Source organism: Styela clava, chromosome 6 (assembly GCF_964204865.1).
Source record: "Styela clava chromosome 6, kaStyClav1.hap1.2, whole genome shotgun sequence".
NCBI lineage: Eukaryota > Metazoa > Chordata > Ascidiacea > Stolidobranchia > Styelidae > Styela > Styela clava.
This window is the reverse complement of record NC_135255.1, coordinates 5257466-5275077: the sequence shown is the minus strand read 5'-3', so window position 1 is coordinate 5275077 and position 17612 is coordinate 5257466.

The window sequence follows — 17612 nt, the reverse complement described above, 5'->3', positions numbered from 1 at the left end:
AGAAAAAAATATTCCAAAAAGATATCGTCAAGCTGATTATAATTGGAGTCACCTAATGCCAAATTGCCCAATCAGAATTGCCAAGTTGAAGGCATGAATTTATGCAGTTAGACCAGACATGGGCATAGTACGGCCCGCGGGCCAAATCCGACCCGCTGGGTAATAAAATCTAGCCCGCTTGATACTGCCACAACCAAACTGGAACCAAATTTTGATGTTTTAGTTGAAAACAGCCCAAGGAATTTGTTGAGATTGCAGTTAAATTTTGTTTTGGAACGAGGTTTATTGTTTCCCACTTCTGCTTTTGTAACACTGTAAACATTGTTCATTAAATATGACTCCTAACGTCATACTCACATGGCCCGCCAGTCTAGTTGGGCAAAATTTTTGGCCCCTGATCCAAAAACCGTGCCCACCCCTGAGTTAGACACTATGCAGTATATAACAATCTTTCGGCTAAAGATATGATGAATAGCATATCTTACTACAAACACTTCCAAATTAAAAAATATTAATAAGAAAGTCTTGTAAATAGTGTATATAATGAATAAACGAGAGATATTGAATTATATTACACCGTAACGCAGGGTCGCCCAACCCATGGCCCGGAAGCATTTAAAGTGGCCCGCGCTGTATTTTTCAGAATTGAATAAAAAAATTGAGGAAAGATATGATACAAACGATTTGTTTATTTCCCTGAAATGCGCTCTGCCAGCCCTTTCAAATGAGCAATGAGTGCCATTCTGAATCGAAACCAACTGGGAGGAGAAATCGATACATAAAGGTGCCCATAGTCTTGGTCTTTTACTACTCCATATGATGTTATTGCAAAACAATCGAAGGAGTGTATATAATGTATTGTTCGGGTTGCCAATGTTTTAAGTCCGGTAATAAAAGAGGTCATTGCAAAAACAGACCATAACGCGTCGAGTTTATGAGCCTGGGAAATCTATAGCGGAAATTTCAATTGCAAAAGCGGGGAAATTTGCATCGTATTCCTTGGCGCTTGGCGAAAGCACTGACATCAAGTTTACCTAGGCTTACCATACGTCCGGATTTAGGCGGGACAGTCCCGCATTTTAGCGTCTTGTCCCGACAAGTCAGCCAAAAGTCCCGCTTTGGCGCTCAGCCATCCAGCATTCACGTATTTTTGTGTGGTTATATATTTCTGGCCCAAGCCTTGTCAAAGTTTTTTTTTTGAATGCGTGTTGGTGAGTGGGCACATGATACTCATCGTGTTTTAAACTTTTTTAAAGGTTTTGCCCGCTCTCCAGAATTCTCCATTTTTCATTTGTTTGTATTGTCAGATTGTGGAGTTTTCGAAATAAACTATCTATATTTATCTATCACAATACACGAACATGTTCTCGTTACTGTTGTTGTTGTGTAGCGCAACGCTAGCCTACTTACTGAAAGTGAATGCGTTATTACTTATCGTTAATCGGTAAGTATATTGATAGGTATTTGTTTGTCTGTCTGTTAGATGCACGCGATATCTCACGAAAGCGAGGTTCAATCTGCCCCAAATTTTGCACGAGCATTCACCATAACTCGTACCAAAAGCCTCTCGATTTTGGATGAATTATGTCGTATAATTAGCGAGTTATTAACTTTTTGCAAACCAACCGAGAGAACAATTTTTACAAAGCGAGAGATTTTTGAGACGCGCTGAATGCGCAAGTTATCACGCTAGTGAGTCAGAGCGAAAGGTACATACCGCTAGATCGTATCTCGAGATTAATCTTAAAGCATTGTCCATATCCCTCTTGTAACTTTGACGTCGTCGCGATGCGCAAGTTTCCTTCGAGAAATTTTCCACGCTATTGAGTCAGAGCGAAGGATACACGCCGCGAGATCGTATCTCGTTACTTATAATTACTCTTTAAGCAATGTCCATATCCCTCTATCAGGTTTGATGTTACAGAATTCCTCACCTAAATATCGCTAGGCCGTGGGTGGATAGCCGTCGCAACCCGGGTTAGCGGCGTTGTATTTGACACAAAATATAGGATCGGTACATAGGCTATTGGCTGAAAACTAATCGAAACAATCCAGTTCAGATTTGCAGAATTCTTCATAAAAGTATTTCCTTGAGTATTATTTCGACGACGACGTGGGGAGTTGTTTCCTACATTTTTGATCGAAACCGCAGTTTGTTTTGATCCCCCAACTTTCGATTGTTAAGTCTCCGGTCTCTGACCGATATTCTCGTTTTGTTTGTTTCGCTGGTTCCCGCATTGTTAGCGAACGTATTATATGTAAAATCAATTCTAATTGGTCCTGTTCGAACATTCACATGAATGTAACATTAAACAACGTCTTTTTGAAGGTGTTATCTACATAAAAGCATGCTTGGGCGAATAAGTAAATCCCAATGCTTGAAAACGTCAGACAATTTCATTATTCTTTATTCCTTTTGCTGTACATAAAAAAATCTAAATTCCAATCATTTGTATCGTTAGCTTCTATTCCTTTATATTTTTCGAACTGAATCCGATATTTAGACAAGAGAATATGCGCATGAATTCTCGATGACAATATGGTCAATGAAGACAACCGGGGTAGGCCTATGTAGTAAAATCGGAAACTGTAAAGTTACAGGATAACAGCTAAGGGGTCGTGTCTTTGGAGGCGTCCCGCTTTGTCAAAAAAATATGGTAACCCTAAGTTTACTGCTCAGTTAGCAACTTGGCGATTTCCTTGCAGGGAGTTAATGATGATTTAAAATTACCGAAGAGCTTGCAGCCATTGCCCCTATTAAGGGTACGACTGGGGCTGAGATAAAAATGATCAAGCGTCTTGGCTTGTCTTTGGCGAAACTTTTGGGAATACCCCTGATAGAGCCGCATCAATGGTTGGAAAACAACAGTTTCATTATTCTAATAATTGTGAAAGTATTGTGTGAGGGTATTGTTTGTTTGTTCATTAACCTGTGGTCAGTGTAGCAAAACTAAAACAGAACTACCATGTGGCTCGTGCAATTATTAGTGAACTACATGTGGCCCTTCGACCAAAAAGGTTGACCGACCCTGCCGTAACTGTTGAATTATTTTTATCACTAATAATATACGGTAATTGTAAGGATGGCAACAGACTCTGATTACCCCAGAAGGTCGTATCTTTGTCTCGGCGGTGTGGCACATCGTGCTAAGCGTTAGGAATACGCTCGCCACCGCATCTCTGATTACCCTTCGTGGGTTCGCAGGTTCGAATCCCATGTGGGAATGATCATGCGCGAGAGGATTGTTGGACTCCTCGCCGCCGTAGGGTGGTTCACGTAACCGCTGGTCGGGTTACGGCCCCTTCCACCATCAAGTCCATGCTTCCGAAAACAAATAACTGGCTAACAAATCCCATACCCGACCTGGACTGGTAATTGGATGAGAGGCCGTGGTTCGCCATATGATTAAGCCGTCTTATCGGCTTTCCGGGATAAATAATATGTATGATAAATAATATGATTGGGTAAATATGTAAATCCTATACTGTACAGTCATATGCCAAAGCATATGTTTATTTATGCATGTATTGTGTGTTTCATCACAAATTTCGGCGCAAACCAATCCCATACCCGACATGGGATGGTAACCGGACGAGAGGCCGCGGTTCGCCGTATGGTTAACCCGTTTCACCGACTTTCCTCTCTCCTGGGATAAATATGTAAATCCTATCCTACTAGCAAACTTAACTCAACATCTTATGTATTGAGCTGGTTGGACATTGTTTGTCACGTAAAAAATTTCTAGTAAAAATAACAGCCAATAACATACCAGTGGATAACTGCCTGGGGCTTGAAAGTTGGTAACGATTTGACAAATAAAATGATGATGTATATAAATTCGAAATAGCGAAAATCATGTTTTTCAATTTAAACATGGAATTCTGCCTGAAATTTTCGATAGCTACTTCACAAATTGTAGTAATGTCCACCAATACAACACTCGTTTAGCAGGTAGAGGAGCATATTTTGTTAGTCGGACAAGTTCCAGTTTGGCCCGCGACTCCATTAAAATTACTGGTCCAAGTATGTGGAACTCTAGTCCCAATGAAATCATAGAATCGTCTCATAGCTGTTTCAAATATAAGTATATGAGGTATCTCATAAATTAATATGTGTAGGGATATATTTTCTGTATTCTCTTTTTTTTTTTTTGCATCTTAATAACTATTTCACTCAAGATTTGCATCTTTATCTTTGCAAATATAATCTATTAAGTCAGCTCTTTTCTATATAGAAATTTAATTTTCCTCCTGATGTTGATAGCTATATAGTACATGAGTTATTTCAACTGTAGCACAGGGGCTTGTATGTAACACCAACAGTTTTCATCATATGCCAAACTATTCAGCATTTGTACTTTTTGACATAAAATGAGTTATAGTAGTTACCGCAAACCCTTATATTGTTAACTGATAAAATTTGACTGCGTTTAGCATATGTACTTTTCATAGTTAAATTTCCCAATGATGCTCTTTATTTTCATTACTTGCAAGAATGAAATTACCAAAATGTCAAATTTCATCTCTGTATCACAATTGTTTGTCACTATAATAGTTACATTGTTGTTCAATTCAAATGTTATCAGTTATGTGTGGTATCTATTATTATATTTCGAGATTTTTTGGAACAAAGTTTCCTCTAATTGCTCAATTTTCATTACGGTATATGTTGTGCAGTTGCACTTGTCATAATTAAATAATGTTAAATCTCTTAGCCAAATTGATTGTGCAATTCCCATTACTTTTACCCTGTATTTCAGTCATTCCTGACTATACTCGTATTTGTAGTTGTGTTGTGTAATGGATAAGTTCCACTCCCATAGCTCAAATCACTTGTAATATTTCTTCTCAATACACACAACTTACTGCTCTACATTGTTGCAGGTTTGTGTCAAGGTCCTTTCACCATACCAGTGTTTATTTAATTAATATCATTGCTATTGCTGATCAATGTTATGGTGCTTCTTTCATATATGAGGTGACTGAGTCCTGTTTGGCAAGAGACTCATTTGCTCCCAAGCCCTTGATGGAACTAAGATAAAGAATGTCTGGATAGGATTTGGGTCTGGCCCAAACATGGCACACATACTGCGGGAGTTCAATTAATATTTTCATGTTTTTGTTATTTACTTTCCTAATACTGTGTATGTATCACTAAGTTGCACTAAAATATTTTTCACATTCTCGTCACATTAAAATTTTGTCCCTGATCCACTGTTTATATATATCCAATAATTTATTATTTCTACTTATTATCGTTTCAAGCCCAATTGAATTTATGAATTTAGTCATTTATTTTTCAGCTAAATATTAAATTTCCATAGCATTATTCTGGTCGCTTTAGATCAGGATAGGATTTACATATTTATCCCGGGGAGAGGAAAGCCGATAAGACGGCTTATCCATATGACGAACCACGGCCTCTCAAGTTACCATTCCAAGTCGGGTATGGGATTAGTTATATTGTTTGTTTTCGGAAGCATGGACTTGGTGGGGAACCGACCAGCGGTTACGTTAACCACCCAACGACGGCGCGGAGTCCAGCAATCCTCTCGCACATAACCATCCCTGCATGGGATTCGAACCTGCGAACCCACGCAGAGTAATTAGAGGTGCGGTGGCGAGCGGCGGTAGCCCGTTGAGCCACACCGCCGCGCCACTTAACATAGAACACCCCCCTTCCTTTTTTGTTTTCTTCTATTTTCTTTCTTTTAAAAATACTCATAACAATGCATTTACCCACGAGTCTCCTAATTTTATTCAGAATTTTATTGTAAAAATATTAATGTAATAGTTTGTCACTGGTCATCTTTCAGTGTTATCTAAATAAAATCAGCATATATGGTGGGAGCTGACTTCGATGACCGTATGGTCGTATCGCTTCCTCCTGTCCATACCAAAAAAAAAAATTTTTTGCTAGTGCTATTTTACTGATGACTATTTTTTACGTTTTTTGGTTGACGAAATAATAAAATCTCTCTCTCTCTAAAATAAACTCTATGTAAATCTTATCCACTGATTAGTCAAATTCTCGGAAGTAAACAAGGAAGTCCCATCAGGTTCAATCATACACAGCGTGTCAAAACTCCCGGATGTCGACGAAACGCACGGGTGTGTATGTGCGTTACCGGTGATAGCTTTTCACACTACTAGGCTACCGTACAGGGCGTGGTCATGTATGTATGTTTATTCGTCTCGTAAAAGCAATATAAAAGAGTAAGTAATTATAAATACTGAAGACGGGATGTATGCACAAGACCATATTGGCCTAAAACACAAATGTGCGGCATACACCCCTTTTGATATATATAAATTATAATACTGTAATAGGGTAAATCAAATATGTACAATATGCAGATATGGTTCTTTATACAGGCAGTTGTGCAAGGAGGGTGGGTGGGTGGGTGTGGTAACAGGGATAAGGGTGGAGTGTACAAAACTGTTTGTACAAAGGAGTTTGTTAGACAAAACAACATCCAACGTTTTAAATAGAGACACAACACAACTGGCGTGTTCAGCTGCTGAGCTGTACCAGTGTACGGTGGGCAGGAGAATCATTGCTGCATTGAGTGTGTTAGATAAAGATAATATACATGTACTGGTATCCGTACAGGTATAAGTCTACCGTTATTATGACAGTACAGCCTGACAGCAGTGTGGGATTACCGTAACGGTGTTGAATTATGTTGAGCTGAGAAATTTTATGTGAAGTTTTGAAATTCATACCGATACTGTACCGTAAAAGCAGATAACTTCGGATGATTTCACTTTACTTTAATCAATACCTCTGCTGTTTGTTGTCCAATTCGCGTCAAACTTGAAATATATTACATTGTTGTAATTCTCTGCATCTACATATAATTTTCTCGACGATCGGATCATTTTTTCTGTCTTAATTGTCTCATTTTCTGTGATCTGTAACGACGCAAATAAATATTTAACTCCGGATGGGTGTATCCCCTCCCTGCGTCACCGCAACTAGAGCGAAAAGTGCGTGCGTAAGGACAAAACATGCTTTACGTCATTGCGTAAATGCCAGATGTTCAATCCACGTCGCGAGTGACGATGATAATGTCGACCGTGGGATTTCCGGCACGGCACTTTCAAGTTGTTTTTATACTAAAATGTCTCGTTTTATTTTCTCTTATCGTAACTTTAGATCCGAATATTCACCGATCATAGTAGATTTAGTTATAGCCGAGGATGTTTTGATAGCGTTTTTTACACTCCACATCATGTACCGTAAAAGCAGCTAACTTCGGATGATTTCACTATATTTTAATCAATAACTCTGCCGTTTGTTGTCCGATTCGCGTCAAACTTGAAATATATTACATTGATGTAATTCTCTGCATCTACATATAATTTTCTCGATGATCGGATCATTTTTTCTGTCTTAATTGTCTCATTTTCTGTGATCTGTAACGACGCAAATAAATATCTAACTTCGGATGGGTGTATCCCCTCCCTGCGTCACCGCAACTAGAGCGAAAAGTGCGTGCGTGAGGACAAAACACGCTTTACGTCGTTGCGTAAATGCCAGATGTTCAATCCACGTCGCGAGCGACGATGATAATGTCGACCGTGGGATTTCCGGCGCGGCACTTTTAAGTTGATTTTATACTAAAATGTCTCGTTTTATTTTCTCTTATCGTAACATTAGATCCGAATATTCACCGGTCATAGTCGATTTAGTTATAGCCGATGATGTTTTGATAGCGTTTTTTACACTCCACAGTCACACCATGTATAGTCGCACAATATATATTATTGAGCATGCACATGACAGCACTCTTTATTAAATTGACCTATTTAAATGTCGGCCGTGCATAAATCACGACAAAACACCGATTTGGCAATTGGCAACTTTATTAAAATTACTTTCGTTAAATTCACAAAACGGAACTCACTTGCAGCAATGCTTGTTGTTATTTATCGCTGGTTATATATTTTTATATTTACGCAATATTTCTCGACTGCTCACAATTTTTCTATTTTGAACCATGTTGCCGTACCAAATGGAGAAATTTGAAATCGTCAAATCGAATGGATTTGCTTTTCATTGATTGCCATTTTTAATAAATTTAATTGAATTACATCTCCAGCATTTGACGCCATGAATTTACGATCCACAGAAAATGGTTGATGCGTATATTTTGCCGATATTGATCAATCGAACAAAATATCGTTGTTATTTTCAAATCTACGCCAACTCGTCGGCGCCCGAATGTCTGGCGTCAAACCTGTAACGGCGACGCAACGTGACGTCGTCCTCGAAGTGAGCGACGTTAGGGTGACGTCAAGTTCAACGTTTGCGTCAGATGCTATTATTGTGATAAAAAAAATTATTCAAATTTTAATTTTTTATCGGGTCTCATACGACATCTCGCGATCAGTCTAATTTTCTATATACATTGATAACGCCCTCTAGCGAATGATGCTATTTTGACGAAGTTAGCATCAGTAGAAATCACGATTTGAGCCGCTCGAAAACGGAGTGTCAATTTTATGCTAAAACATGATTTTTTTAATCATAAAATAAATTAAACTGCGCAATTGAATATGATAACAGATTTAGATATATAATTCCTCGCTATAGAAACTGTCATAAGCACAATATGACGCAAATTAGTCGAGATAAGAACGATTAAAAATTTCATCCGAAGTTATAAACCATCCGAAGTTACCTGCTTTTACGGTATAGTCGCACAATACATATTATTGAGCATGCACATGACAGCACTCTTTATTAAATTGACCTATTTAAATGTCGGCCCTGCATAAATCACGACAAAACACCGATTTGGCAATTGGCAACTTTATTAAAATTACTTTCGTTAAGTTCACGAAACGGAACTCACTTGCAACAATGATTGTTGTTATTTATCGCTGGTTATATATTTTTATATTTACGCAATATTTCTCGACTGCTCACAATTTTTCTATTTTGAACCATGTTGCCGTACCAAATGGAGAAATTTGAAATCGTCAAATCAAATGCATTCCGTAAAAGCAGGTAACTTCGGATGACTTCACTATATTATGAACAATTTCTCCGCCGTTTATTGTTCAATTGAAGCCAAACTTGGAATATAATACAATGAAGCCTTTCTCTTCACGATAAACTCGGTTTCATATCAGTCAATACCTTTTTTCATTCAAATTATTGACTTTATTTGTCTGCAGATCTGTATTCCAAATGTTTCTAACTTCGGATGGCCACTTTTCGCTTTGCGTCACTTCGTCGAGAGAGAGAGATTTTCTGCGTGATCAGTGACGCGTGATAACGTCGCTGCGTAGAACTTGCGATGCCGTGATCCGTTTTGCGTGTCGCACACTGACGTTCATCTATGACGGCCGTTTTATTTTTTTCCGATTTCCGATCCGATCCGATTTTTCAAAACCCAAATTAATTTTATTCTGATTTTTATCTTATGTGTTAGCTTTGATCTTATCATCGTTTGTATATTATTAATCGTTCGAGTTTAAAGCGAACGATGATATTATTTTCGACACCGGGATGGAGATATTTATTAAGACGATGATTGACGTTCTTATGCTTTGCAGCTGCGATTGCACGAATCCTGAATTTTCATTTATAATAATAATTGAATAAATCGGCCGTTATGCATTTATACTTGTCATAAGGCTTTTGGTCCTAATAGCGGGTCGGACGCTAATTATATATTACTATTTCCCTCAAGTTTTAACGTTTTTTTTTTGGACAAAACAATAACCGGACGGTTATTATAGCTAAAATCGTTACCGACTAACTCACAATTTTATCTACGGAATTTGCGAACACGGCACTTTACTCAACGATTTTGACAGTGTCATGCCATAATTATTACCGCTAAAATGCTTCAAAATACAACGCATGTAATAATTTATGATAATTTTGCCCAGCGCTATTTCTGACATTTCGCAAAACTAAACCATTTACTTCTGACTATTCTTAATTTCATGAAAGTGCTAGATTTTGCTAATATGATCGTTTTAATACAAAACAAAAATGAGACAACATGGGGCAAATGAAAATAAAAAAACAGACGAATAAACTAAGTCGTAAAAATTGAAGCTTTCACTTTATATTCAACTACACGTGGCGTCACATAGTCTGGCGTTCAAATGTCGCAGCGAGCTACGCAATGTGACGTCGGCGTTAAATGGAGCGAAATTGAATCACGCCATGAATTTACGATCCACAGAAAATTGTTGATGCGTTTAATTTTTGCCGATATTGATCAATCGAACAAAATATCGTTGTTATTTTCAAATCTACGCCAACTCGTTGGTGCCGGAATGTCTGGCGTCAAACCTGTAACGGCGACGCAACATGACGCCGTTCTCGAAGTGAGCGGCGTTAGGGTGACGTCAAGTTCAACGTGTGCGTCAGAATCTATTATTGTGATAAAAAAAATTATTCAAATTTTAATTTTTTATCGGGTCTCATACGACATCTCGCGATCAGTCTAATTTTCTATATACATTGATAACGCCCTCTATCGAATGACGCTATTTTGACGAAGTTAGCATCAGTAGAAGTCACGATTTGAGCCGCTCGAAAACAGATAACAGATTTAGATATATAAGTCCTCACTATAGAAACTGTCATAAGCACAATATGACGCAATTTAGTCGAGATAAAAACGATTAAAAATTTCATCCGAAGTTACAAACCATCCGAAGTTACCGTATTTATTCGCAAATAAGCCGAGTTTAAAACTCGAAAAGAAAAGTTGCCCAACTAAGGGACCGTCTTATGCGCGCATAACTCAGATAGCACCAAAAAATCGGCTCCTTTGCGCATCGAGACTTTGATCACGCAACGAAATGATATAATGCTGACTTGCCAGTAATTGCAACAGCTACAGACCATGCTTAATTCTCACGATAAAGAGCGTGCACGCACACACCACACACGCGATCGCTTGTCTAGGTGTGATTGTCTGATCATAAACGTGACCGCTTGTATTTGATTAAATTTAATTGTATCTTTTGCATAAGAGCAACAGCATTGATCTATCTACCAGCCGTCTCGTGGTCAAAACGTTATCATTTGTGCACAAGTAAGAATCAGATAGAAGTTTCAGGCAGAATAATACTCACAGCATTAATTCTTAACAATAAAACTGTAATTTCAATCATTTTGAACAACCATTTACGGTAACTGAAAGGTTGAAATAACCTATGAATATGATGTGATAAATACTGTGCTGTACGTCCATGGGTTAGGCAACAGCTGTGTTTTCCGTTTTTCCTGAATCAGCAAAACGGAAGGGTCATAAATCAATCACTTTATTTCGTGGTAGCCGTTTTCTTTCTGAAGTGCCGTTATCGGGCAGGGAGTGCTTCATTGCACCGGCCACGTTTTCATTTTTAGGATTAAGACAAATAACAGCTGGTATACAAAGTCAATTAAATAATCGGCAGACACTTTGGCATACATTATTAAATATATCAGCCCATATATGAAGCTCACACAAATCATGTTTGAGAAGACTTGCGAAAAATAACCAAATTTATTGCTGTGTCAGCTCAGGATATCTCGACTACCTTAATATAAAATAATGATTGTAAAATATTTTCAATCAAAAATGTCCTCATGTTATACGTTTGGTACTTCAAGTCGGCGCTGATTTAATTCCTTTCATGTTGGCAGTAATTTAGTTGTGCCGCAAAGTGCCGTCTTCCATTACCATGAAACAGAAAATATAATAATGGAAAATTGTTTCAATCAAAATGTGGACAGCGGCGCTAGAATTTGTGTGCCATATACAAGAAGGTAGCGAATCGCGATATTTGAATTGAACATCATTGACTGTAATAGATGCTGCGCCGTGTTACGATGTGTTACGATTTGTGGAAACGGCGTATATGCGAATTTTTATAAATTCACTATTTCGAAGCTGTTATTAGGGAGTCGGCTTATCCGCGTGATAGGCGTATAGTCGAGAAAATACGGTACCTGCTTTTACGGTACATTATTGCAGTATTGTGGGATTCTTAGGAATTTCTGAATACTGGTTTAAAGGCCTAGTTCAGGGGTCGGGAACCCATGGCTCGCGAGCCATATATGGCTCTTTTGGTGACGGCATATGGCTCCCAGAAAAATCTATTATTCTAAGATTAAGCTTACTATTGTTAGTAGACTTCAAACTATTTTATGGCCAAATTTGGCAAAAAATTCCCAATACGTTTGACAACGCGGGCCCAGCGCATGTCTAGGTTATGTAAGAGAATTACCAGACAGGCATTGTGACAAAACATGGGGATTGTGGAAGATATATTGTGACATCACAAAGCGATAGAGTTTTAAAATACTACGGAGATGCCTAAACGAAAAAGGGTGATGAGTATCGTAGATTTCAACTTGGGCTGCATGTGAGCAACCGTTCCAGGCCCGCAGCGACAACATGCAGCATCAGAAGTCACATTAAATGTATATTGACATGGAATGTGTTGACTTTTGAGTAAACATTTCAGGCCTGATTAAGTGAAGAAATGTTATATGGCTCGCACGGAAATGCAATTGAAAATATGTATATTTTAGGGCTCTCTTGACCAAAAAGGTTCCCGACCCCTGGCCTAGTTTCTGGGTTGAATTTTAGAACCCTTCCTGGACTCCTCGCCGCCCTAGGGGGGTTCAAGTACCGCACCTGCTTGCTGCTGGTCGGTTTGGGTGTGGCACATCGTGCTAAGCGTTAGGAATACGCTTGCCACCGCATCTCTGATTACTTTTCGTGGGATCGCAGGTTTGATTCCCATGCGGGGATGATCATGTGCGAGAGGATTGCTGGACTCCTCGCCACCGTAGGGTGGTTCACGTAACCGCTGGTCGCTTACGGCTCCTCCACCATCAAGTCCATGCTTCCGAAAACAAATACATGGCTAACTAATCCCATACCCGACCTGGACTGGTAACCGGACGGGAGGGCGTGGTTCGCCATATGATTTAGCCGTCTTATCGACTTTCCTCTCCCCCGGGATAAATATGTAAATCCTATCCTTCCTCCACCATCAAGTCCATGCTTGCAAAAACTGCCTAACTAATTTTGTACCTGTAACCCGACATAGACTGTTAACTGAATGAGGGGCCTGTATTTCATGGCTTTTTTGAACGAGAAATCGGGCGTGCAATTAGAGCTAACAGCGTGCAAAACAACTGTGTCCACGTGCAACTGACTTCAACATTAGATACCTCTAAATACATCTGCGTAAAATTACGGTATTGGATAAAATATACCATAAAACCGGCTGACTTAGGATGATTTCACTATACTTCAATCAATTACTCAGCCATTTGTTCTCCTATTCGCGTCAAACTTGAAATATATTACATTGATGTAATTCTCTGTACATGCATTTAATTTTTTCTTCGATCGGATCATTTTTATGTCTTAATTATCTCATTTTTCACTATGCCACTAAATATCGAGTGCAGTTTTAAGTATTCTGTGGCGTCTGCAGCTGCCACAAAACCAATGTCGAGCTGCCGTTATCGCGGCAGCAAATTGAAAACCAATGGCAGGTAAAATTTTGCTGCTGTAACCGCGGCAGGTGGGCCGTAAAGACAGGGCTGTCCCTTATGGTGACAAATATTGGGTAAGTTGGAACAGTTTCGATGGATTTAGGGTTAGGGTTTAAGTAGATATAATTCCACATGATCAATTAAAATTTGGTACATTAATTTGTGGATATACCGTTAATACTGAATAGCGCTATAAAACCATGACAAGAGCAGCCGTGGTTCGTTCGTGGCAGGAGGTGGTAAGAACTGCCCCTCCTAAATATCTAACTTCAGATGGGGAATCCCCTCCCTGTGTCGCAACAACTCGAGCGAAAAGTGCGTGCGTGAAGACAAAACACGCTTTACGTCGTTGCGTAAATGCCAGATGTTCAATCCATGCACGAGCGGCGAGGATAATGACATCCATAGAGTTTCCGTTGCCGCACTTCCAAGTTGTTTTCAATCTAAAACGTCTCAGTTTATTTCCTATTATCGTAACTTTAGATCTGAATATTCATTGATCAATGCCGATTTTGTTATAGCCGATAATGTTTTGATAGAGTTTGTTACACTCCACGTCGTAAATAGTCGCATGATAAATGTTATTCAGCATTCATATGACGGTTTCTTTATTAAATTGACCTATTTAAATATTGGTCGTGCATAAATCACGACAGAACACCGATTTGGCAATAGGCAACTTTGATTTAAATTACTTTTGTTAAATTTATGAAACTGAATTCAATTGTGACAATTTATCGCTGGTTATATATTTTATAATTACGCAGTATTTCACGACTGCTCACAATTTTTCTATTTTGAACCATGTCGCCGTTCCAAATGGAAGAATTTGATATCATCAAATCGAACGAAAATGCTTCTTGTTAATTGCCATTTTCAATAAATTGAATTAAATTACAATGCTTCTCGTTAATTGCCATTTTCAATAAACTGAATTAAATTACATTTCAAACATTTGACGCCATGAATGCAAGATCCACAGAAAACTGTTGATGTATATGTTAGCCGATGTTATCCAATCAAACAAAATCGTTGATATTTTCAAATCACGCCAACTCGTCGGCGCCCGAAAGTCTGACGTCAAATCTATAACGTCGACGCAGCATGACGTCGTCTTGGAAGTGAACGACATCAGTGTGACGTCAAGTTTAACGTGTGCGTCAGATGCAATTATTTTAGTAATGAAGAACTATTTGAATTTTAAATTTTTCTCGAGTCTCCTGCGACATCTTGCGATCAGTCTAATTTTCTATATACATTGTTATCGCCCTCTATCGAATGACGGTAGTTTGAGGAAGTTACCATCAGTAAAAGTCACGATTTGAGCCGCTCGAAAACGGAGTGTCAATTTTCTCGAAAAACGTGATTATTTTAATCAAAAAATAAATTAAATTGCGCGATTGATTATGATAACAGATTTAGATATATATATAAGGACTCCCTATAGAAATTGCCAGAAGCACAATATGACGTAATTCAGTCGAGATATAAACGATTGAAAATTTTATCCGAAGTTACAAGGCATCCGAAGTTAGCCAGTTTTATGGTACATTGAATCCGGTTGAATCATAGCAAAAATGGACGTTTGATCCCCAAACCTCATTCCTACAGTTTGTTGCTAATTTTGAGAGAGTACATCCGCGTAAAATTATTGGATAAAAAATATGCTGAATCAGAGTAAAGTGGACATACTTGGTCATTTATTTTGGGAGTGTATTCACGTAAAATTGATGGATAAAAAATTCGTTGAATCAGAGCAAAAAATGGAAGGTTGACCTTTGACCCCAACCATTTTTTTCTATTCTTTTTATTAATTTTGAGAGTGTTTGTGTGACTTTAGATAATGGTACTGTTCAGTACATCCGGGTAAAATTATTGTAAAAAAAATACGCTGAATCAGAGTCATAACTGGCCAGCGTCGTTAAGAAGGTGATCTTTTCGCCCATAACTATTCTCACAGGATTTCTATCATTCAACACGATATGGTCTTATTCGCTTCGCATTTTTCGATCAGGCAAAATCTTGCAAGCTAGTATTAGTCGACAATTGTGGCGTTATAATTTTTTGTCATCTTTATATTACTGGATTATTGATTTTAAAACCATTTAAACCGATTTACATTGGTGAGCAATTGCAAATTTTCGCCGCGTAAAATTGATTTCGCTCGCATGTATTTTTGCGGAGCGCTAGCGCCCTCGGGCGTGCACCATCCATGGAATCCAGTCCGGATGACTAGGCCATCTTATCGCCTTTCCTCTCCCCAGGATAAATATGTAAATCACTCTCTATGTACCGCACCGTCAGAGTGCCTAACTTCGGACAAAGATTTTACAATACCATATTTCGGCTAAAAAGTTTGGTATTTCGCTAGTTATATTGTTATGGCTAGTGCTGTTAAGTGTACATCTATTTTCAGCCTTTTTTTGCATGATAATTGATTTTTTTGTTAAAAAACGGAAATTTTGCCAAATATGACTGCCCGCTAATAACTGGCACAGAGCAGTACGGCACACTATCCCGATTCCGGATTTGTGGCTGTATTCTGGAACACAGAAAATACAGGCGCGTCTGAAATGAGGGGTGCCGAGTCGACGGGAAGCTCGATGCGTGAAAACGTCAGATGTCTGGGTATAGGGTGGCTTACCCACTTTGCGGCCAAGACCTATTTGCGGCCATCAACATCATCGATCTAATTACTGCCGAAAAAATTAACGAACCGCGACAGTATTTCTCACGCGTTATCGTCAACTTGTCCCTCATAGCTCTGCGAAATTACACTAAAATGTGGTCACAAACAAAAAAGTTACGACCGAAAACGGACAATTTTTTCATGTCGCCAACTACCCATTGTCCCAATAAAAAAACTTGAAAATCCATACAAATATAAGGGATAAAAAGATGAAACTTGGCAAGGAGGTAGAGTTGTGTTTCTTTTACCCATCTTTTAGTTTTTGCGTTTCTATATTTAAAGGAGGGGGAATAGGGGGTGCACATTTCCAATACGTTGATAATATCTTTGTCGACCAATTTGCAACCACCATTTTTTGTCTGCTGCTACGGTGCTTTGTATATAACCTGACGAGTTTTGTTCGAAATGGCCGCGTTCTTAATATATATGAGGGTCAAAAATGCAATTAGAAGCCCAATTTTTTCACGCATGGCTGCGTATGCCCTAGTCTCGATGCAGCAGAAACGATGTTCAAGACTTGAAATCCGTGGTCGTTCGGTCAGAAATACGTCTTCAGGGTGTCATACTTTGGTGGTTTGTATAGCTTCAACCCCTGTTCGTAGAAAGTTAATTCGAGGTTTAGCGTGTAGAATAAATGCCGATGCACCTACTGTGAAAAAATTAACGGGTTAGAAATATTTGTTTTTGTTTTATAGCAGTTTGAATGAAATAGTCCGCAGACTGGCTACACCACCCTATGTCACAGAAAGTCACGCACAGATCGGCACGTCTCCCGAATTTTGCTAATTTGATTTTCGTTTTGCACCGATGTACACTGCCCTATATTATGATTACATATAAGATGTATTTCTAAACTATTTTATCCAGTTCAATGTTGGTAGTGCCTATGAAAATAATGGCGTGTAAATGCAAAAGTCTGTAAATAAAATAATAACTTTTAAATAAGATCAGAGGATTACAAAATTATGTGTTTCGATTAATACGAGTCGAACTGATTTTTTTTTATAAGTTTTCGTAAATCCATGGCATCGTTTAAAATTGTGTATAACATAGGTAGTCAAAACGATGCACGATATCGAAGTTTTTTTTTCAATAGGTAAATTAATATCGAAACGTTGTGTGTCTGTCTGTACCTGTAATTACAACAATTTAACATAGCATCTTCGGTTATTTAGTACTGAAACTTCCAGAACGCAACTGATTTAAATTTGAGCGCCAACAATCCATAGTAAAATAAAAGCCCGGATGCGTCATTACTCATTGGATTAAATTATTTTGGCAATTTGATTCTTGTTTTTCACCGATTACGCAAGTTGAACATTTGCGGCATTCGAATGCATCGATGCGGCATTATATTAATATGATTCTTGTTTTTCACCGATCTCGCAGATT